Source organism: Aquarana catesbeiana, linkage group LG05 (genome assembly GCF_042186555.1).
Source record: "Aquarana catesbeiana isolate 2022-GZ linkage group LG05, ASM4218655v1, whole genome shotgun sequence".
Classification (NCBI taxonomy): Eukaryota; Metazoa; Chordata; class Amphibia; order Anura; family Ranidae; genus Aquarana; species Aquarana catesbeiana.
In genome coordinates, this window is record NC_133328.1 from 310792375 (window position 1) to 310816011 (window position 23637).

A 23637-nucleotide genomic window follows, 5' to 3' on the forward strand; every position below is an offset into this window, starting at 1 on the left:
TTGTACTTGTTTATCTGCAGCAATCTCTTTACAGCTATTAAAAGTCTAGAATTTGCACAGGTTTTCTGAGCTTCAAGAGGCAGGGGTTGGGGATCCGATTTCCCATACTGTACAGCTAAGGGTGGAGAGCTAAATGTAATCTGAGACCTGAGTGGAGGCAGGGGTTACACCCTTCTCTACACAATCCCAGGTTGTGTGCTGAAGCTCCCCTCCTTATCCCCAATGATGACTTGAAGTTGGTACAGCCTAGAGGTCGACCGATATGGGTTTTTCTCTGGCCGATGCCAAAGCCGATATTTAGAAATCGCGGTGGCCGATGGCCGACATATGATGCCGATTTTTTTTGGGCCGATATATTAGGCCAATTTTTTTTTTTTTTTTTTTCCCTTCATCTCATAAAATCTAACAGTTAGACCCCTTTCACACTGGGGCATTTTTCAGGCGCTTTTGGGCTAAAAATAGCGCCTGTAAAACGGCTTCCCTGCAGTCAGTGTGAAAGCTCGAGTGCTTTCACACTGAGGCGATGCGCTGGCAGGATGTTAAAAAAAAAAAGTCCAGCAAGCAGCATCTTTGGAGCGGTGTACACCGCTCCTCCACCACTCCTGCCCATTGAAATTAATGCGCACCGCTGCCGAAGTGCCTGCAAAGCGTTTCGGCAGCAGCGCTTCAGGGGCGCATTTAACCCCTTCTTCGGCCGCTAGCTGGGCTATAAGCGCCCCGCTAGCAGCCGAATAGCGCCGCTAAAATTATGGTAAAGCGCCGCTAAAATTAACAGCGTTTTACCGTCAACGCATGCCCGCTCCAGTGTGAAAGCAGCCTTAAGTAATAAGTGATACAGAAATTTTTTATATTTAAACATTTATTAAACAAAACAAACCTCCAATCAGTTCACTTGTATGTAGAATTTAGATTAAAAAAAAATTAACTATATCTTAAATATTAAATACACAAAAACAGGTAATCAAAACTTTTGGACGAAAAAAAAAATGGGCTAACTTTACTGCTTTTTTTTTTTAAATTTCATTAGTGTATTTTTTTTTAAAATTGCGTTTGAAAGACCGCTGCGCAAATACCGTGTGACATAAAATATTGCAACAACCACTATTTTATTCCCTAGGGTCTCTGCTAAAAAAAAAATATATAATGTTTGGGGGTTCTAAGTGATTTTCTAGCAGAAAATACAGGATTTTTACTTGTAAGCAACAAGTGTCAGAAAAGATTTAGTCTTTAAATGGTTAAACTGAAAACTTCTCCACACAGAGTTCAGCCTATTGATAAAAGAACCTGAAAGAGATACAATGTATCTTCTTATCAGACTTGGCAGGCTGCCCAGAGGAGGAGAGAAGAAAACTTCAGACAACTTGCAATTGACTTCTATTACAGAAGTCATTTGCAAGTCCCGCTGAATCGGCTTTTTTTATCAGCACAATCGGCCGATGCCAATTAAGTAAAAAAAGCCAAATATCGGTCGACCTCTAGTACAGCCTGTCTGAAATTACACCAAATAGCAGAGGAATCAGACTACAGACAGAAATCACACCCAGTGCTTTAGATTGACGCAATTGCACACTACAGAATATGTTTTTGTTCATTTTCATGTCAGTGGTTTAAATCACCTTTGAAAGCTGATGTCTGGTGGACCATGCCTACCGCTGGTTGGTTTATCTCTTACATGCTCCAGTGGTGTAGTTCCTTGGGGATGTTAATTGATGTTAGAACATTATAAGCAGTTAATCCACATTTTTATCACCTCTGACCCCCCACACTTAAGGGGAACAAAAACTTTAGTTGGGCTTTTAAAAAAGGGGTTGTAAACCCTCAATATTTTTCACCTTAATGAATTAAGATGAAAAACCTCCTGTGATGCATCAAAACTGCGCCCGCTCGTGGAATGGCGTCAAACTTTTACCCTCAAAAATCTCCATAGGCGATGTTTAAAAAATTCTACAGGTTGCATATTTTGCGGTACAGAGGAGGTCCAGGGCTAGAATTATTGCTCTCGCTCTACTGGTCACGGCGATACCTCACATGTGTGGTTTGACCACCGGTTTCATATGTGGGCACTATGTAGGGAGTGAACTTCCTTGATTGGGTAAACCAGTGTCAACACCTGAAGGTGGCCCATAACTAGAGCTGCACAATTAATCGTCAAGAATCGTTATAGCGATCTTGACTAAAAGGGTTTCACAATTCTTTCTATGCAAAGAATTCTCTCTGCTCTTCTGAAGCCACAGCAGTCAAAAGAAAGGAAGACAAAAAACTGGGCAGTCTGCCAAGAATCAAAATATTCTTTATCAGTTGAACTTAAGTATAAACATTGTAACAATTTGTCAATGGAAATAGACTGTGTGTAAGCGAAAAAAGTTTAACCACTTAAACACTAAAGATTTTTCTGACATTTGTTGGTTTCAAGTTAACCACTTCAGCCCCGGACCATTATGCTGCATAAGGACCAGAGGACTTTTTCCAATTTGGCACTGCGTCGCTTTAACTGCTAATTGCGCGGTCATGCAATGCTGTACCCAAATGAAATTTGCGTCCTTTTCTTCCTACAAATAGAGCTTTCTTTTGATGGTATTTGATCACCTCTGCCGTTTTTATTTTTTGCGCTATAAACGGAAAAAAAGACAGAAAATTTTGAAAAAAAATGATATTTTCTACTTTTTGTTATAAAAAAAATCCAATAAACTCAATTTTAGTCATACATTTAGGCCAAAATGTATTCGGCCACATGTCTTTAGTAGAAAAAAAAATGTCAATAAGCGTATATTTATTGGTTTGCGCAAAAGTTATAGCGTCTACAAACTAGGGTACATTTTCTGGAATTTACACAGCTTTTAGTTTATGACTGCCTATGTCATTTCTTGAGGTGCTAAAATGGCAGGGCGGTACAAAACCCCCCCAAATGACCCCATTTTGGAAAGTAGACACCCCAAGGAAATTGCTGAGAGGCATGTTGAGCCCATTGAATATTAATTCTTTTTGTCCCAAGTGATTGAATAATGACAAAAAATAAAAATTACAAAAAGTTGTCACTAAATGATATATTGCTCACACAGCCATGGGCATATGTGGAATTGCACCCCAAAAATATTCAAGCTGCTTCTCCTAAGTACGGGGATACCACATGTGTGGGACTTTTGGAGACCCTAGCCGCGTACGGGGCCCCGAAAACAATCACCTCCTTCAGGATTTCTAAGGGCGTACATTTTTGGATTTTACTCCTCACTACCTATCACAGTTTTGAAGGCCATAAAATGCCCAGATGGCACAAAACCCCCCTAAATGACCCCATTTTGGAAAGTAGACACCCCAAGCTATTTGCTTTGAGGCATGTTGAGTCCATGGAATATTTTATATTTTGACACAAGTTGCGGGAAAGTGACAATTTTTTTTTTTTTTGCACAAAGTTGTCACTAAATGATATATTGCTCACACAGGCCATGGGCATATGTGGAATTGCACCCCAAAATACGTTTAGCTGCTTCTCCTGAGTATGGGGATACCACATTTTTTGCACTTTTGTGGCGCCTAGCTGCGTATGGGGCCCCAAAAACCAATCACCGCCTTCAGGATTTCTTCACTGCCTATCACAGTTTCGGAGGCCATGGAATGCCCAGATGGCACAAAACCCCCTCCAAATGACCCCATTTTGGAAAGTAGACACCCCAAGCTATTTGCTGAGAGGCATGGTAAGTATTTTGCAGCTCTCATTTGTTTTTGAAAATGAAGAAAGACAAGAAAAAAAATTTTTTTTTCTTTTTTCAATTTTTAAAACTTCGTGACAAAAAGTAGGGTCTGCAAAATACTCACTATACCTCTCAGCAAATAGCTTGGAGTGTCTACTTTCCAAAATGGGGTCATTTGGGGGGGTTTTGTGCCACCTGGGCATTCCATGGCCTCCGAAACTGTGATAGGCAGTGAAGAGTGAAATAAAAAATTTACGCACTTAGAAAGCCTGAAGGCGGTGCTTGGTTTTTGGGGTCCCGTACGCGGCTAGGTTCCCAAAAAGTCTCACACATGTGGTATCCCTGTACTCAGGAGAAGCAACAGAATGCATTTTGGGGTGTAATTTCTGATAAGAAATATGCAAAGAATTACAAGTGATATCGACATTTGCCTTGTTCCTTATATGCTTTTTTTCTAGCTAAAATGGCGCTGGCTTATTGTTTATGCAATCTGCTTAGTTCCGACCAACACCTACAACAATATTTAAAGAACTAGCAAAAGTTTACCATATTAGGCCATATTGTGAAAGGGCACTGTTTTTGACAATAAAGCTGACGATGCACCATGAGTCACCAGTGTGCCTTAGCCAATGGTAGCTTGCCAAATACTGTTATAAAATGACATGTGTAAAGGGTTCCTGTATGACTCTGTTGAATCTACTTGCTGTGTACAGAGTTCATCCCTGTGTATCGATACATTGGTAATAAATCTGATTTCTAATCAACATGACCGGAGTTGACTGATCAGTGAGAGAATGGAATTTTACCGACATTATGGTCCTTTCGAGCCGGAAGTAAGGATTAGGTGGTGGATCGAACGGTTCCGTCCAAAATATCGGTGAGTATCAGACTCCCTCTCGCCGAGACCTAGGTCCTCCCACTCAAGTTAAGTGGTAAAAAGAGGCTGGTCGGTTCCGGGATCCACACCTGACTTCTACTCCTGGACTTCTGATCCAGTCCTCCGAGTCTGTGAAAGGTAAGACAGATTTTTTTATTTTCTCTTCTTTTCTTTTCTCTTCTACTTGAGGTGATTTGGGTTTTTATTAAGTATTCCGGCACTGTAAGTTGATTAAGTGACACAGGGGCCGAAGACAGAGGCACTTGGGGACGTTGCCTATGGTAAATAGACGTAGCCCGCTGTCCGAGACAGATTAAAAAAATTTAAGGTACCGAAAGATGATAGTTGATTGATAATTGTTGTGAATAGTGACTACACGTAATATGGATAGATTACAGAGAGTCACAGTGGCCATTTCAGGTTTTTTTCTAACTGAGTGGTGGTTGGGACAAACAGGCCCATAGATCGATCGTTTTTCTCTTTTTCTCTCGAGAGCAATATTTCCTGCACTGTTCCTTTTGCTGCATTTGTTAAATCATGAGACTAACTCTCGCTCTTTCCTCCTCATGTTTAACATTACTGCTAACTTTGTGTGGGGAGTCTTATATTTCTGCTTTACTGTGATCCAAGGGTTGCTAGTCTGGTAGTTTACAGGTTGATAAAAGGCCTGCTTTATGATCTGTCTGGCTGCAAACCTGTAATTAAAAAAAAAAAAAAAAAAAAAAAAAAAAAAAAAAAAAAAAAACTGGACTCACTCCTCCCCCCCTCCTCACGGACACCTAAGTGCACTTCCTCTTTTTGTGCGAGTGTGTGTAAAAAAAAAAAAAAAAAAAAAAAAAAATTCTGATCAGAACGTTAAGAACACTGTTTGTTTTGACCAACTGTACTTTGTAGTAAATAAGGTAAAGGTATAAGTTATTTCATATGTGTGTGTGTACGTGTATGTGTATGTATAATATATATGTGTATGTATAATATATATATATATATATATATATATATATATATATATATATATATATATGTTTATTTCCTGTTTGGAGAGTTTGGACTTTGTTTGCTGTTTTATATAGATTCTGGCAAAGTTCGAGAGTAGAATTACCAGTCTTGTATTCTAAACTCAAGGAAAAAAAAACAGAGACCTGGGGAATAGTTTCCCCATTAGAAGGAGATAAGAAATGCATAGCAAATAACCAAAATCTGTTAAATATTGTGCTAAGTGGGAAAGGAAGTTGAGATACAATGGTAAACTAACTGTGAAAGGGTGTCAGGAGTTGGTGGATAAGCTTAAATTGTTAGGACCCAATGAAAAAAAAAAAAAAAAAAAAAAAGAAGAAGTAAAAGATTAGAAATGGCGGAATAAGGAAAAAAAAAAAAAAAAAAAAAAAAAAAAAAAAAAAAAGAGAAATGCCAAGCCCAACTGCCCCTAGTGGACAAAGAGACAGACAAAACGGTCAGCCCCTAACTATGACTGTTTTTAAACCATGGACTGAGAGTGACGTGCAGAAGGCTACCGAGCATATTAAACATCCTAAGTTTGGGGCCCCAGAAATCATTGAAAATATGGAAGGTCTGAGGAACAGTTATAGGCTAAACGGGGTCGAAGTGGAAAGGGCTTTAAGGAGGGTTCTAGGATCAGATTGGGCATCAGTAAAGGGAAATTGGGACCCCTGTGTAGCCACAGTGCCCCCTCAACAAAGAGGGGAACCACTGGCCCTTGATAGCAAAGATTTGACAGATAGATTGACTGCCTTCTATCAGAGATGCAATCTCCGATGGGTATAACGAACTGACTGGCAAAAGATTAATATGACTGTAAAGGAAGACAAGGAAAGTGTCAGTGATTATCTAAATAAACTACGAGAAGTTTTTAAAGTGTTCTCTGGGCTCCCCGAAGCTGAGGATGTGAATAGTGCATATCAACAACAGCTAAAGATAGCTTTTGTTAATGGATTAAAACAGGATCATAAGGATTACATTGTTAAAAACTTGGTTACTTACTGAACTGCATCAGTTTTAGATGTTTTGCAATATGTTAAGCATTCTGAGAAGTATTTGAAAGCGATGGAAAAAAAAATGGGAAAGTAAAGTGTTTGTGCAAGGTGATGAAGGAGATACCCCCTTAAGAAGGAAGCAGAGGAGGGTATAGCCCCTGCAATAGAATGGTACAGGATTTACAAGCTGTTAACCAAGCAGTTATACCAAGGGCATAAGGTAAATAAAACTAAACTCCAGTTGTGGCAACAGCAGGTCAAATACTTAGGGTATAATATCTCAAAAGAAGGTCGACACCTGGATGAGGAGAGAATTTGAGCCCTCCACCAGGTGCCGAAGCCAGAAACAAAGAAACAAATGATGTCTTTTTTGGGCATGACAAATTTTTGTAGAGCTTGGATTTCTGGGTATTCAATACTGACCGCGCCCCATTGGTCCATACATTTGAGCCCAGCACGACACCTTTACTGTATGACAATACTTTTGACACAACCTCACTTAACAATACAGAGATGTACTACATTAAACCCATCCACACTAATACCACTTCCTACTGATGGCCATAAACATGACTGTACTGCTGCCATCGCTGAAAAGGGCCTGCCATGAAGTGATTGAAAAGATGTACCGTTATCTAACCCTGACATGACACTTTTTGTTGATGGCTCCAGTACGAAAAATCCAGATGGCACAAGTGTAACTGGATATGCAGAAGTGACACATGACAGAACAGGAAATCATAGAGATAGATCATACAGTCCTTACTGATATACAGCAGAATGTATCCCTTGGGGAGAAACAATATCGGAAAACAAAAGGTTGCACAATAATAGATAACATCTACACATCACTTGAAGGAAAGCTGGTATTGCCAAAATCCTTATTTAGGTATGCAGCAGTATTGACACATGGAGTAACTCATGTGTCAAACAGGGGGATGACTGAGATGTTAAATAAGGTATGTACAGCCTATGGTTTCACAAACTACTAAAAAAAAACCTTTTTGTTCTCAATGCATATGTGCAAGACACAATGCTCAGGGAGGCATAAGACCACGGAAAGGGAAGTTCCCCACACCGCAATATCCATTCCAACACATTTGCATGGATTTTATTGAATTAGACAAATGTGAAAAGGAAGAAATATTGTTTGGAAATCATTGATGCATTGACCACATGGGTAGAGATATAGTGCTGACGCCTTAACAGTATCCAAAGCCTTACTAAAAGATATCATTTCATGATTTGGGATACCAGAGAAGATTTATGGCGATAATGGTCCACATTTTGTAAATCAGGCTATAAAATACCTAACAGAAGTGATGGGTATAGAAGTAAAAGAACGACTGTGCATATCACCCTCAGTCAGCAGGGCTCGTAGAAAGACATAATGGGATATTAAAGAGCAAGCTAAAAAAGGCTATGGAAGAGACAGGGAAAAAATTGGATGTACTGTCTCCCACTAGCTATTTTAAGCATGCACATCACCCTCACTAAAGTGGGGCTGAGTCCATTTGAAATGATGTATGGTAGACCTTATAAAATACCTTTATTACCAAATGAAACCCACACAGAGGAAGGGGAGAGAACCTTAGCAGAATAGATGTCAAGGTTATTAAAACAGAAACAAATTAACCAAGAGTGTTCCATTCCAGAAGGAGAGCCCATAGAAGACAAAGTACAAATCGGGTACTCATCAAGGTGATCAGAAAGAAGCATTGCCACTCCCCTAAGTGGGACGGGCCATATGAAGTACTCCTTACTACTCCCACTGCAGTAAGAATTGCTGAAAGGAGTATCTGGATTCACCAATCCCACTGTAAAAAGGTAAATATAGGCAGAGTAGGGACAGAAAGACTGAAGGAGGGGGAAAGTCCAAATACAAAAGGGAGGCAGATAAAAGGTCTGCTTGTCTCAACCTTGGTGAAGAAAAGGCCCTATCTAGGCCCCCCTCACTTCAGATAGGATGGTAGGGATTTTGTTCCTCGTGGGAGTATTGGTGACTCTAGGAGAGGCCTCTATACGGGGAGGTAGGAGACACGGGAGGATAGTGGAACCAATCAATTGGGAAGAGACAGGAAGAGCATTGAACCTCACCTTTGTTGAAGGAACCACCAGTACTATACAGGTGGATTTCTGCTAGATGACAGATTGTGGAGATAAGATAGAAGCAAGCAAGTTGACCTGGACAGATAAATACGTGTGCTACCTGGCTGGAACTACCAGGTGTACTATTTGGGATTCAGTCATGTGGACAACTGCAGCAGGATTGGGGATATGAGATCCCAGCAGCAGGAGATTTAAAGAATAGATTAACCATAACTAAAGCGGCCCACTCTCCCTGTACAGAATCAAAGAATTGCAATATATTATTGATTTCCCTGAAGGACCCAAAACTAGAAGATCAGAGGTTATACCGTGTAGGAGCTTGGATATCAGGAACTGACCCTTTGGGAAAATTCTTTCTTGAAGTCAAACCAAAGAATGAGACAAACAAGAAGAATTAGATAATGAGGACCGACTTAAAGTAGAGGTATTAGGATCCACAGTGAGATTCACCAATCTCATGTGGAAGAAGCTATAACATTAGAAACAGGATACCAGGATAAGAATGAATGGCTTGAATGGTTAATATATACTGCTAACACCCTTAAAAAAGAGAACTGCTTGGTCTGTGCAGGGGCCAGACCCCAGCTGGCGACAGTGCTTTTTCCCTTAAATAACAATACAGATCCAGATGGTTTAGAGTGTATGCTAAAGCTATATCAAAAAACATACAAACCTGACACCAACACTCCCTGTCACACATTAAGTTTATTGTTTCCCCAGGTTCAGAGACCTCAGATACCCCCTGCTGTCACAGCATACCCTGGCAACTTTACTTGTTTTGCACTTCCGGGGAATGAGAGTGGCAAAGATTTGGGGTCTTTACCGGAAGACTACTGCATGGAGAGGATTAACAAAATTGCAAAGGGAGAGGGTGACAACTGGGTTGAGCACAACGCCCAGAGGGCGGACATCTGGTGGTTATGCGAAGACAAGAGGCTCAGAGCGAGTATCCCAGCCAATTCCCAAGGGGATTGTGCCCTGGTACAGCTGGCAATGCCTCTGCGCTTACTGTCAGAGTCCCCTTGGAAGAAGGGTCACCGGAGGAGCAGAAGGGACACCTCTCCTGCGGGGTCTTTTGACCCTCAGATCTATATAGATGAGATTGGGGTTCCGTGTAGAGTGCCGAGCGAGTTCAAAGCTAGGAATCATGTGGCAGCTGGATTTGAGTCTCTTCTCTGGTGGGTGACAGTAAAAAAAAAAAAAAAAAATGTTGACTGGATTAACTATATATATATATATATATATATATATATATCTATCCAACAAGGGTTTGTAAACTACACCAGGGATGCAGTTAAGAGATTGACAGAGCAATTAACCCCTACCTCTCTGACGGCATGGCAGAATAGGATGGAATTAGATATGGTCCTAGCAGAAAGAGGAGGGGTCTGTAAAATGTTTGGCGGTATGTGTTGCACCTTTATTCCTAACAATACAGCTCCTGGAGGAACCGTAACTAGAGCCCTCGAAGGATTGAAAGCTTTATCGAATGAATTAGCGGAAAACTCAGGTACTGATGATCCATTCACAATTTGGCTTGAAGGTTGGTTTGGGAAATGGACTGGACTTGCCAAGGTCAAGGACTTGCTAAGGTCTGAAAACCCAGTTGTGGAACGGACCTGCACTGAAGTAATAAATTGAGGAAGCAAATATAGATATCAGAGGAGGGAATGATAAGAAATATGCAAAGAATTACAAGTGATATCGACATTTGCCTTGTTCCTTATATGCTTTTTTTCTAGCTAAAATGGCGCTGGCTTATTGTTTATGCAATCTGCTTAGTTCCGACCAACACCTACAACAATATTTAAAGAACTAGCAAAAGTTTACCATATTAGGCCATATTGTGAAAGGGCACTGTTTTTGACAATAAAGCTGACGATGCACCATGAGTCACCAGTGTGCCTTAGCCAATGGTAGCTTGCCAAATACTGTTATAAAATGACATGTGTAAAGGGTTCCTGTATGACTCTGTTGAATCTACTTGCTGTGTACAGAGTTCATCCCCATGTATCGATACATTGGTAATAAATCTGACTTCTAATCAACATGACCGGAGTTGACTGATCAGTGAGAGAATGGAATTTTACCGACAATTTCACATATTCCCATGGCATGTTTGAGCAATATATCATTTAGTGACAACTTTGTGCAAAAAAAAAAAATTTGTCTCTTTCCTGCAGCTTGTGTCACAATATAAAATATTCCATGGACTCGACATGCCTCTCAGCAAATAGCTTGGGGTATATACTTTCCAAAATGGGGTCATTTGGGGGGATTTTGAACTGTCCTGGCATTTTATGCACAACATTTAGAAGCTTATGTCACACATCACCCACTCTTCTAACCACTTGAAGACAAAGCCCTTTCTGTCACTTTTTGTTTACATGAAAAAATTATTTTTTTTTGCAAAAAAAATTATTTTGAACCCCCAAACATTATATATTTTTTTAAAGCAAATGCCCTACAGATTAAAATGGTGGGTGTTTCATTTTTTTTTTTTTTTTTTTTTCACACAGTATTTGCGCAGCGATTTTTCAAATGCATTTTTTGGGGAAAAAACACACTTTTTAAAATTTTAATGCACTAAAACACACTATATTGCCCAAATGTTTGATGATATAAAAAAGATGATCTTAGGCCGAGTACATGGATACCAAACAGGACATGCTTTAAAATTGCGCACAAACGTGCAGTGGCAACAAAATAAATAAATTTTTAAAAGCCTTTAAAAGCCTTTACAGGTTACCACTTTAGATTTACAGAGGAAGTCTACTGCTAAAATTACTGCCCTCGATCTGACCTTCGTGGTGATACCTCACATGCATGGTGCAATTGCTGTTTACATTTGACGCCAGACCGACGCTTGCGTTCGCCTAAAGCGTGAGAGCAGGGGGGGACAGGGGTGCTTTTTTTTTTTTTCTTTATTATTTTTTGCTTTTTTATCTTATTTTTAAACTGTTCCTTTCATTTTTTTTTTTTTTTTTTTTTAAATCATTTTTATTGTTATCTCAGGGAATGTAAATATCCCCTATGATAGCAATAGGTAGTGACAGGTACTCTTTTTTGAAAAAAATTGGGGTCTATTAGACCCTAGATCTCTCCTCTGCCCTCAAAGCATCTGACCACACCAAGATCGGTGTGATAAAATGCTTTCCCAATTTCCCAATGGCGCTGTTTACATCCGGCGAAATCTAAGTCATAAAATGCTCGTAGCTTCCGGTTTCTTAGGCCATAGAGATGTTTGGAGCCACTCTGGTCTCTGATCAGCTCTATGGCCAGCTGGCTGAATCACCGGCTGCATTCTCAGGTTCCCTGTTGAGACAGGAGAGCCAGAGAAAAACACGGAAGATGATGGGGGGGGGGGGGGGGGGCGGCAAATGCGATGGCATCTTGGGAGACCCTGTGAAAGTGTGCCTAGTCTGTGCAATGCTGTACCCTACGCTAACACTCAACTAGTGTATGGTAGCGTTCAAAACATTCACCAATGCAAAGACCAGGATTGTCAGGACAGGAGGGATAATAATAGTGGGTGTCACGCCTATATCCGTGCTTGCTGCAGACACAACATCTTTTTTGGGGGGGTCCGTTGGGAAGGGGTACTCGGGAGGACATAAAGAAAATGCCCCTCATGCAGCCGACTGCATTTGGTTGGGGATGTGAATGGGGGAAGTACGGGTGCTGCAGAAGTGGTGGGTTCCCAATTAGGATTGGCGAATGCAGCAGGAAGGGCACTATGGGCACCACGGGCCTGTGTTTGTCTTCTTGGTGGCAGTGGGACACTACTTGTGCTTGCCACCTCACCAGCTTGAACTGCACTTATGGGACTCGCCACGTCACCAAGTGTTACTGCAGTGCTGGTTTGACTACGACCGGGGTGTACTAGGCCACTGGTGCTTGCCAGTTCACCAAAACGCTACCAAAAAAAACTGTTAGCGATCGCAGGGATCAAGCCTGACTCTGCGAACGCTGCAGTTATGCGTTTAGTGTTTTGTAAGTGACAGTGATCGATCGATACTGCACTTGGGTGGGCTGGGCCGGGCGGAGGGGCAAAACGCAGGTGCTAGCAGGTATCTGGGCTGATCCCGCTAACACTGCGTTTTTGGGAACCCTAAACTGCTGGGGACGCTAGTATAGATCTGATCGGATCAGATATTGATCCGTTCAGATACTATACCACTAAGGGAGGCGTATGCTGCGTGCGTGGGTGTTAGCGGTACTGGCGCTAATCTGACGCTGCCTGGGGCGACGCATATCACCGCCGGGCGATCAGGGGGCTAAACCTTTATTAGGTAATAAACGGCAGGTGCCCTGACACTATAAAAAATAAACGAACTAACCAGCGTCACCCGTAACAGTTATACGGTGATCAGTGGTGAAAGGGTTAACTAGGGGGCAATCAAGGGATTAAAACATTAGATAGTATATGGGGGTCCCTGTCGCTATAAAACGCTGACGGCGAACCAAAATATTTACGTCCCTAACTAGTGTCACCAGCGACACTAATGCAGCGATCAGAAAAATGATCGCTTAGCGACACTGGCGACAGGGGGTGATCAAGGGGTTAAAACTTTATTAGGGGGTGTTAGGGGGGTACCCTAGACCTAAAGGGGGCTAATACTAACTGCCCTAACACAGTAACTGTCACAAACTGACACCATGCAGTAATCAGAAAAAAACAAAAAAAAAAAAACTGCTTGGTATCAGTGTGACAGGGAGGGGGGAGGATCAGGGGTGTAAAGTGTGCCTGGCATGTTCTACTGTGTGCGTTTGTGCACTTACATTACAGTCTTCTCTCCTCGGCGCCGGAATGGAAACTGCCGAGCCGAGGAGAGATGACATCACATCCTCTGCCTGTGTGTACTACACACAGGCAGGGGAGGATTCTCATTGGCTGGGAGCGATCGCGAGGGGGGGGGGGCCACGATCGGATGGCCTCCCCCTCATCTCTGATCGCTGCCAGACCAACGGCGACCGCCTCAGGCACCGGGGGGGGGGGATGGGAGGGGGTCCGATCGGACCCCCCGCCCGCGGGAAGGCAATCACGTACCAGGTACGTGATTTTGCCTGCCCGTGCCATTCTGCTGACGTACATCAGCGTGAGGCGGTCGTCAAGTGGTTAAAATAATTTTTTTTTGCTAGAAAATTACTTAGAACCCCAAAACATTATATATTTTTTTTAGAAGACACCCAAGAGAATAAAATGGTGGTTGTTGCAATATTTTATGTGTCACTGTATTTGCGCAGCAGTCGTTCAAATGCAATTTTGAAAAAAATTACTTTAAAGAAAAAAACACCCTAACCAGAAAGTTAGCCCATTTTTTTGTAGAATGTGAAAGATTTTACGTCGCGAGAATTGTGATTTTTAGTCTACGCAAAAAAATTGTGATTATCTTTATTATGCAGCAGGCTAGTCAATTTTGCTGAAATTTCATTGCAGCAACTCAAATAAATAAATGGTACTCAGTAGTTTGTATGGCCCTAATGTGCTTGTATGCATGCCTGACAACGTCGGGGCATATTCCTAATGAGATGGATGGTGTCCTGGGGTATTTCCTCCCAGAACTGGACCAGGACATCACTGAGCTCCTGAACAGACTGAGGTGCAACCTGGCAGCGTCGGATGGACCGAAACAATTTCCCAAAGGTGTTCTGTTGGATTTAGGTCAGGCGAGTGTGGGGGCCATTTAATGGCATCAATTCCTTCATCCTCCAGAAACTGGCTGCATACTCGACACGAGGCCAGCATTGCCGTGCACCAGGAGGAACCCAGGACCCACTGCATTAGCATAGGGTCTGACAATGGGTCCAAGGTAGGGCTGCAGCTAACGATTATTTTCATAATTGATTAGTTGGCCGATTATTGTTTCGATTAATCGGTTAATAACCTTAAAAAGAAAAAAAAAAAAAAGTGTGGTGTATAATTTAGTTAAATATGTAAAGTTTTAACCCTTTCATGACTAAGCCTATTTTTGAAATTTGGTGTTTACAAGTTAAAATCCGTATTTTTTGCTAGAAAATGACTTAGAACCCCCAAACATTATATATATTTTTTTAGCAGAGAATCTAGAGAATAAAATGGCGATTGTTGCAATATTTTTTATCACACGGTATTTGTGCAGCGGTGTTTTAAACGCAAATTTTTGGAAAAGTGACACTTTCATGAATTTTAAAAAATCCAAACAGTAAAGATACCCCAATTTTTTTGTATAATGTGAAAGATGATGTTACGCCGAGTAAATAGATACCAAACATGTCACCCTTTATAACTGCACGCACTCGTGGAATGGCGACGAACTACGGTACCTTTGAATTTCCATAGGCGACGATTTAAAAATTTTTTACGGTTACCAGGTTTGAGCTACAGAGGAGGTCTAGGGCTAGAATTATTGCTCTCGCTCTGACGATCGCGGCGATACCTCACATGTGTGGTTTGAACACCGTTTACATATGCGGGCGCGACTTCCGTATGCGCTTTCTTCGCTGCGCGAGCTCGCGGGGACAGGGGCACTTTAAAAATTTTTTTTTTTTTTTTTTTTTTTATTTAATTTATTTTTGTACTTTATAAATTGTGTTTAAAATTTTTTTTTTTTTTTTTTACTTTTATTGCTGTCACAAGCAATGTAAACATCCCTTGTGACAGTAATATGTGGTGACAGGTACTCTTTATGGAGGGATGGGGGGTCTAAAAGACCCCCCATCCCTCCTTTACACTTCAAAGTATTCAGATCGCCGAAAACGGCGATTCTGAATACTGTGTACTTTTTTAAATTCGGCGCCATTGGCAGCCGAGTAAATGGGAAGTGACGTCATGACGTCGCTTCCGCATTTACAACAAGAAGGCTGGAACGAAGCCGCTTGCAGCTTCGTTCCAGCCCGCCCCCAGCCGCCGAAGGCAGCCGAACGGACACCGGACCTCCCGATCGCACGGGAGGCCCGGTAACAGCGGCGGGAGGGGGGGGGGGGATGTCCCCTCCCGCTCCTCCGGTATAACAGCTGAGTGGCTTTTAGCCGCATCAGTTGTTATACACGGGTAGCCGATCGCCCGCTGTAAACAACGGTACCGGGATGATGCCTGCAGCTGCGGGCATCATCCCGGTATAACCCCGGAAAGCCGAGTACGCATATGTGCGTTCGGTCGGCGGGAAGGGGTTAAAAAAGGCAATTTATTCTTAAATATCTCTATGCAGTGGTAAATAAAAATAGCCAACTATATGGTTAGGGAGCAAAATATCTAATCCACTCTGAGAATAACAGACAGAAGAGATATACTGTATATACTATAAGAGGAGATATACTGTATATACTATTAGAGGAGAGATAAGAACGTTCGTTCGATTTTCTAATCATTAGTAGGGTCAAATCGACGTTCATTTTCAACCACAGTGATTGGAAAATTTGGAAATAATAAAAAACTTCTTGGAGAAAGGAATTATCAGACAGTGCATGTGGTTTTCATTCAGAAATTACAATTATTTTAAAAACAGAATGTTAAAAACAAGTGAAAATTTAAAACATTCTTTCATTCATCGAATGTACAAAGATTTTTCGTCTGAATATTCTCATCTAAAAATTGATCGGTGTGGCCAGCATAAAGCTCGGTGCACACCTATGCAGTTTGCTTTTGATCTGTTTCTGCAGTGCTCTTTGCTGTGCGTTTTGATTTTTGCGCACGTGATTTTGCTGCGATTTGCGTTTTTTTTGGCCAATTTGTTGTTGGGCAGATTAAAAAACACAAATTGCTGCAAAAACGCATTTCATGCTTTTCTGCAGCTTCTCCATTGAAGTATGTTGAACCAAAAAAGCACTGTTTTGCGTTAAAAAAAAGTCACTGACGCTTTCCAAATACGCAGCGGCTGAAAAAGCATAGATGTGAACGTGTCCCATAGGAAACCATGTAAATGAACTGTAGTCCGTTTCTGCAAAAAGCACCAAAAAACACATAGATGTGAATCAGGTGTAAGAAGTTTAGTAACATAATGGGGTTAAAAAAAATTAATATTAGCCCTTTAAAAAAAGCAAATAATCACTACTGTAATGGGTTCATTTTTTTTTTTTTACTATAGAACTGTGAAAGAAATAGTTACAGTAGCGATTATTTGCTCTTTTTGTACTATAAAAGGGCTCATTTCAGTTTTTTTTTAACCACATTATGTTAATAGCCGATTAATCGATTATGAAAATAGTAATCGATTAATTTCATAATCGATTAGTTGTTTCAGCCCTAGTCCAAGGATTTCATCCTGATACCGAATGGCAGTCAGGGTGCCATTGCCTGCAGAGGTCTGTGCGTCCCTCCATGGATACGCTTCCCCAGACCATCACTGACCTACCATCAAACCGGTCATGCTGAACAAGGTTACAGGCAGCACAACGTTCTCCATGGCTTTTCCAGACCCTTTCACATCTGTCACATGTGCTCAGGTTGAACCTGCTCTCATCTGTGAAAAGAACAGGGCGCCAGTGGTGGACCTGTGAATTCTGGTGTTCAATGGCAACTGGCAATCAAGCTCCATGGTGCTGGGCAGCGATCACAAGGCCCACTAGATAATATTGGCCCTCAGGTCACCCTCATGAAGTCTCTTTCTGATGGTTTGGTCAGAGGCAGTCACACCAGTGGCCTGTGGGGGGTGTATAATAAGGGGGCTCTAATAATATGTGTACCAATAAAGTGCTAGTGCTCAATATTTCATAAACAATGTGAACAATTACAAATAACAAAATACATAGTATGTAATCGGCGTATAACACGCACTTCTCTCCCCTTAAAATCAGGGGAAAATCTTGGGTGAGTGTTAAACACCGATCCCCCGCCGATTGTGAACCTCTCGGCGGCTTTCGGCCGCTCTCGCAGTCCCGTGTGAGCCGCCGAAAGCCACCGAGTGCGGCCGAGATATGCAGGACATCTGGCTCTGTATTGCAGCGGCGCCATTTTTAAATGACACAGGGGCAAGGCGACAAGGCTGCAAGGATGGACAAGGCGACAAGGCTGCAAGGATGGACAAGGCGACAAGGCTGCAAGGATGGACAAGGCGACAAGGCTGCAAGGATGGACAAGGCTGCAAGGATGGACAAGGCTGCAAGGATGGACAAGGCTGCAAGGATGGACAAGGCTGCAAGGATGGACAAGGCTGCAAGGATGGACAAGGCTGCAAGGATGGACAAGGCTGCAAGGATGGACAAGGCTGCAAGGCTGGACAAGGCTGCAAGGCTGCAAGGATGGACAAGGCTGCAAGGCTGCAAGGATGGACAAGGCTGCAAGGCTGCAAGGATGGACAAGGCTGCAAGGCTGCAAGGATGGACAAGGCTGCAAGGATGGACAAGGCTGCAAGGATGGACAAGGCTGCAAGGATGGACAAGGCTGCAAGGATGGACAAGGCTGCAAGGATGGACAAGGCTGCAAGGATGGACAAGGCTGCAAGGATGGACAAGGCTGCAAGGATGGACAAGGCTGCAAGGATGGACAAGGCTGCAAGGATGGACAAGGCTGCAAGGATGGACAAGGCTGCAAGGATGGACAAGGCTGCAAGGATGGACAAGGCTGCAAGGATGGACAAGGCTGCAAGGATGGACAAGGCTGCAAGGATGGACAAGGCTGCAAGGATGGACAAGGCTGCAAGGATGGACAAGGCTGCAAGGATGGACAAGGCTGCAAGGATGGACAAGGCTGCAAGGATGGACAAGGCTGCAAGGATGGACAGGGCTGCAAGGATGGACAAGGCTGCAAGGATGGACAAGGCTGCAAGGATGGACAGGGCTGCAAGGCTGCAAGGCTGGACAAGGCTGCAAGGCTGGACAAGGCTGCAAGGCTGGACAAGGCTGCAAGGCTGGACAAGGCTGCAAGGCTGGACAAGGCTGCAAGGATGGACAAGGCTGCAAGGATGGACAAGGCTGCAAGGATGGACAAGGCTGCAAGGATGGACAAGGCTGCAAGGATGGACAAGGCTGCAAGGATGGACAAGGCTGCAAGGATGGACAGGGCTGCAAGGATGGACAGGGCTGCAAGGATGGACAGGGCTGCAAGGATGGACAGGGCTGCAAGGATGGACAGGGCTGCAAGGATGGACAGGGCTGCAAGGATGGACAGGGCTGCAACGATGGACAAGGCTGCAACGATGGACAAGGCTGCAACGATGGACAAGGCTGCAACGATGGACAAGGCTGCAACGATGGACAAGGCTGCAACGATGGACAAGGCTGCAACGGTTATTATGATGGACAAGGCTGCAACGGTTATTATGATGGACAAGGCTGCAACGGTTATTATGATGGACAAGGCTGCAAAGGTTGAAAATGACACTGACAAGGCTGCAGAAGGACACTTAAATGTAATGCCGCGTACACACGATCGGACTTTACGGCAGACTTGGTCCGGCGTACTGGATTTCGTCAGACAAGTCGATTGTGTGTGGGCTCCAGCGGACTTTGTTTGCTCAAAAGTTGGACGGACTTAGATTTGAAACATGTTTTAAATCTATCCGACGGACTCTTCTTTCTAGCGGACAAACCGGTCATCTGTGTGCTAGTCTGACGAACTCAAACAAACAGACGCATGCTCTGAAGCAATTAGAAGACGGAAGCGCTCGGTAAAACTAGCCTTCGTATTGAAGCTAGCACATTCCTCTTCTGTGATCTTTTAATACAGTGCTTTTTATTCTTTATAATGCGAGAGGAATGAAGTTGTTTTGGTGCCTTTTATTCACACAGAGTTCTCACAAAGTACTTTCTTCATGATTTATCCTCATGCCATGACTAATATGATATTTTTTAAAAGCCAGATCTCCATAAATAAAAAGTATTAAATTAGATTTTGGACTTTTTTTTTTTTTTTTTTTTTTAGATTTAAACACTATTTTACAATGTGTGCTAAATTATACAAAATGTTTTTTTTTTTTTTTTTTTTTTTTTTATTTTTGTAGTTTCAAGTTACCACAATAACCTTAATATTTTGTGTTTTTTTAATGAACCTTAATGAGGTTGGTGTCCCTTGTTAATTAGACATAGGGGGGTTTATTTTCCAAAGGCAAATTCATTTTTCACTACAAGTGCAAACTGTACTTGGAATTGCACATAAAGAGCATTTGGAAGTGCATTCGCTGTGGATACGAGGGGCACATGCAAGGAACCACAAAAAAAAATTTAAACCTTTTTCTTGCACATGATTGTATGATAAAATCAGCAGAGCTTCCCCTCATTTCAGCTCTTCCCCTCAGATTTACAGCGACTGCACTTCCAACAAGTGCACTTGCAGTGCAATTTCTAAAGTGCACTTTTCACTAGTACTTTGCACTTGATTTTCTAAATGATTTAGCCTTTTTGGAACAAACACACATAGGGGTTGATTTACTAAAGGGAAAAAGACTGTGCACTTTGCAAAGTGCAGTTGCCCTCTGCAAGAGCAGTTGCTCCAGAGCTTAGTAAATGAGCATAAGCTCTGCTGACTTCCATCATCCAATCATGTGCAAGCAAAAATGCTGATTTTTTCATTTTCCTTGCACAGGATTGGGTACTCTTTGCAAAGTCAAGCCTTACCTCATTTCCTAAGCTCTAGAGCAATTGCACTTGCAGAGGGCAACTGCACTCTGCAAAGTGCACAGTCTATTTGCTTTTATTAAATCAACCCCATCGTCCTTTTGACCTGTACCTGCCTACTCCCCAACAAAATGTCGTTTTGGAATCAAAACACATAGTCAATAATGTAAGGTAACTAAAAAATACATTTATTTTGGTTAACAAAAAATTAGGAAGGCAACACTGGAGACACTTTTGGAATCCGTGAAGCCTTTCGTCCCCCAGGACACACATCAAGTTTTAGGACAAGAAAATTGGTATCTTGCAACTAGGGAGCACAGTCAGACCAGACAGAAACCAGACAATCACTTTTGAGTCTTCCGTGGAGCCTTCCCTGCATGCTTCTCTGCAGCCTTTCCTCCACGCTTCGCTGCAGCCTTCCTTGGAGGCTGTGCCTCTAGTGGTGTACTTAGGGCAGGAGGAGGAGGGAGAGTGGCTTCATCTGCTAGATAGGTTGTAGCAGTAAGCTCCCCTCTCAAGCCCTTCTGATAGGCCTGAAAAATCAAACCCTCACAGAGGAGGCATTGCCCCTTTTCCAGTTCCAGCAATCTGGTGGCCATATATGTCCCATACGCCTCCTCTGCATTGGGTGGTGTGCTGAGGATTTGGCTGGCTTCATGAATGAGGGTTAGGGATTCCTCCTCAGTTTGTGTCATTCTTCTGGGCCTTTTGGTGATAATGCAGAGGGGAGGCAACCGACACTCCGTGCGGCTTCTACTGGGCCCAGCCACAGCCTCCTCCTCTCTCCCACTGGGCAAGGCCTCCTCCTCTCTCCCACTGGGCAAGGCCTCCTCCTGGCTGAGGTCATCCTGTGTCAAAAAAAGGGACATAGTTGTAATTTTGTGTTACGCAATGACACACAATTTTCAGCTCATGACTTGCAAATATAATTATAATAAAATAGTAAAGGCTATCTATTTGACCCCACCATTATTCCAGCTCAACAATATCTGAAGTATATTTTTGGCCACTACTGTCTAGTGATATGTCTACATATTAATATTTGTGATGAAGTCATTTGTTATGAAGCACTTAAAAATTTTAGACGTTAACATCATTAATAACATTTACACAATCACAAATTCCACAAAAAAGGATACCTGGCTGAAGCTGGGCGCATCCACTTCATCAAGGCTGAAAAGGCCCAGTTCTTCCTGGGACTCCTCAGCTGGGGTGGAGGTGGATGGAGGGCTGGAGGGAAGGGTCAAAAGTGATTGCCTGGCTTCTGTTTGGTTAACCCAGGAATCGCATTTTGTGGTAGTACCACAACTTGGGTACATAAACTTGGTCGGCTGCTGAGCGACTCCTGGATTTTATTGTGTTCCCGCTTATACATGTTTCGCAAGATACCAATTTTCTTGTCCACAAACTTGAGGTCTGCCTGGGGGACTCGAGTCTTCACAAATTCTAAAAGTGTGCCCAGTGTTGCCTTCCTTACAGCTCGATTGAAATATAGTGGGTGTTTGACCTCCCACAGGTTTTTGTTTTCCTGATATAAATCGATAAATCTGGAAAAAAAAAAATCAGCCTCTTTAAAAGGGATTCATTTTTTCTGAAAGACAAGACACAAGATCAAAACTGGAATGTCAGTCAGAACTCCCAGGATTATTTTGTGAAGAATCTAGGGGACACATATACACACACCCCCATATTTTAACTTTTTTTTTTTTACACACATTTTAGGTGAGCTTCTGGTTGTGGAAGGCCAAGCGGCAGAGCCATTCAGCACAGACAGTGCCCAAAGACTTATTGGCCAGATAATGTTGTGGAATGGCCAAATTGATCAAATGCATGACCAAATTCACAGCATGAAAATTTGCCTGGACTCCATGCAACAGGAAATGAAGAACATGATTGATGTTTTGGCAGAATATAATAGCAATTTGCCTAAAAACATCAATCATGTTCTTCATTTCCTTGTCAAGTTTGTTTCTTCTTCAAATTTAGTTGTAGTTTTTTCCTTCAAAAATATTTTTGCTGATGGACACGGTGTGTCATCATGTGCTATCTTCCATCATGGGATATCAATGTACTTGTTTTGTGTTTGCAACCCCTTCATCCTCAAATTTTTTTTGTGGTGAGAGGAACAAAGGGATTGCACACACAAAACACGTACATTGCTCCCCCATGATGGGAGATAGCACATGTTGACTTGACCCTTTTTTAATACATAATTTTGAGCATCTGAAAAATTTAGGATTTACAAGGGTGACATCACCAGCACAGTTATTAACATGTTGAACTTTGTAAGTTTTTTTTTTGTATGTTTTTCAAAACACTGTTGTGAATAGTAATTTTTTAAACAATGTCTATTTTTGTTTAAATATGCCTTTAATAACCTTCAAAATAAAAAAAAAAAATTTTTTTTTTTTTTTGTTTAAAAAATTAAGGTTCCAAAAAAAAAATGCACCTTTCAAGGTGCACACAGTAAAATGTTTTTACTACTACAATGTGTGTGGCTGATCAATAAGATGTTTTGCTAATTTTGGTGTGGTTACAGTGACAAAGGGCCACTACTACAAGTGCACTAGGAGACAGACAAAACTAAATGCAAACAAGAAGAAAAACAAGATATTTGAGCCAAATTTTTTTTTTTTTGAAAAATTATAGCTCTTGTTGAATAGCAATGGCCCCCCGACCATTAAAATAATTCACATATCGGTCACGCACTTGATGTGTGGTTTGGGGGGCCAAGCCAATACGGCCAATTTCCAGGCCTGTCAGTGGTTGATCAAGTACAAGTCCGGCCTCAGGCCCAACAGAGGTCATATATGTAGCTGAATGTCTTCTTAAGAAATTATGGAGTATGCAGCAAGCCAGTATGACATGATTAATTTTATAGTCTGCCAGATTTCTGGCTGACAGGAACAAACGGAACCGGCTGGCCAGAATCCCAAAGGCATTCTCCACAACTCTTCTTGCTCTGGCCAGGCGATAATTAAATACCCTCCTCTCAGGGGTAAGTGTCCTTTGGGGGAATGGCCTCATCAAGTGCTCGCCGAGAGCAAACGCTTCATCAGCGATAAAAACTGAGGGTAGTCCATCCACATTCTGATCATCAGGTGGCAATCCCAGGCCACCAGTCTGGAGACGCTGGCACAGCTCGGTCTGTGCAAAGACTCCTCCGTCAGACATCCGGCCGTTCTTCCCCACGTCCACAAACAGAAAGTCCAAATGTGCCGAGACAACCGCCATCAAAACTACACTATGGAACCCCTTGTAGTTATAGAAATAAGACCCCGAATGGGGTGGTGGCACAATGCGGACATGCTTCCCATCAATCGCCCCGACATAGTTGGGAAAGTCCCAACGGTCAGCGAACTGGGACGCCACAGTCTGCCATTCCTGTGTACTGGAAGGAAACCGCAGAGTGAAAAAAAAAAAAAAAATAAGATAA

General features: G+C 42.4%; 1 protein-coding gene and 1 long non-coding RNA gene across 2 annotated transcripts in view; one reads left to right on the forward strand and one right to left on the reverse strand.

The window, feature by feature from the left end:
* MED10 (mediator complex subunit 10) overlaps window positions 1-23637 on the reverse strand; it is a gene marked incomplete in the record, with an annotated part of 66769 nt that overhangs the window by 14312 nt on the left and 28820 nt on the right.
* On the forward strand, window positions 4111-10673 carry LOC141144804 (uncharacterized). The gene is made up of 3 exons (XR_012244467.1): window positions 4111-4704; window positions 10108-10179; window positions 10213-10673. It is a non-coding gene; the product is annotated as an uncharacterized lncRNA (long non-coding RNA).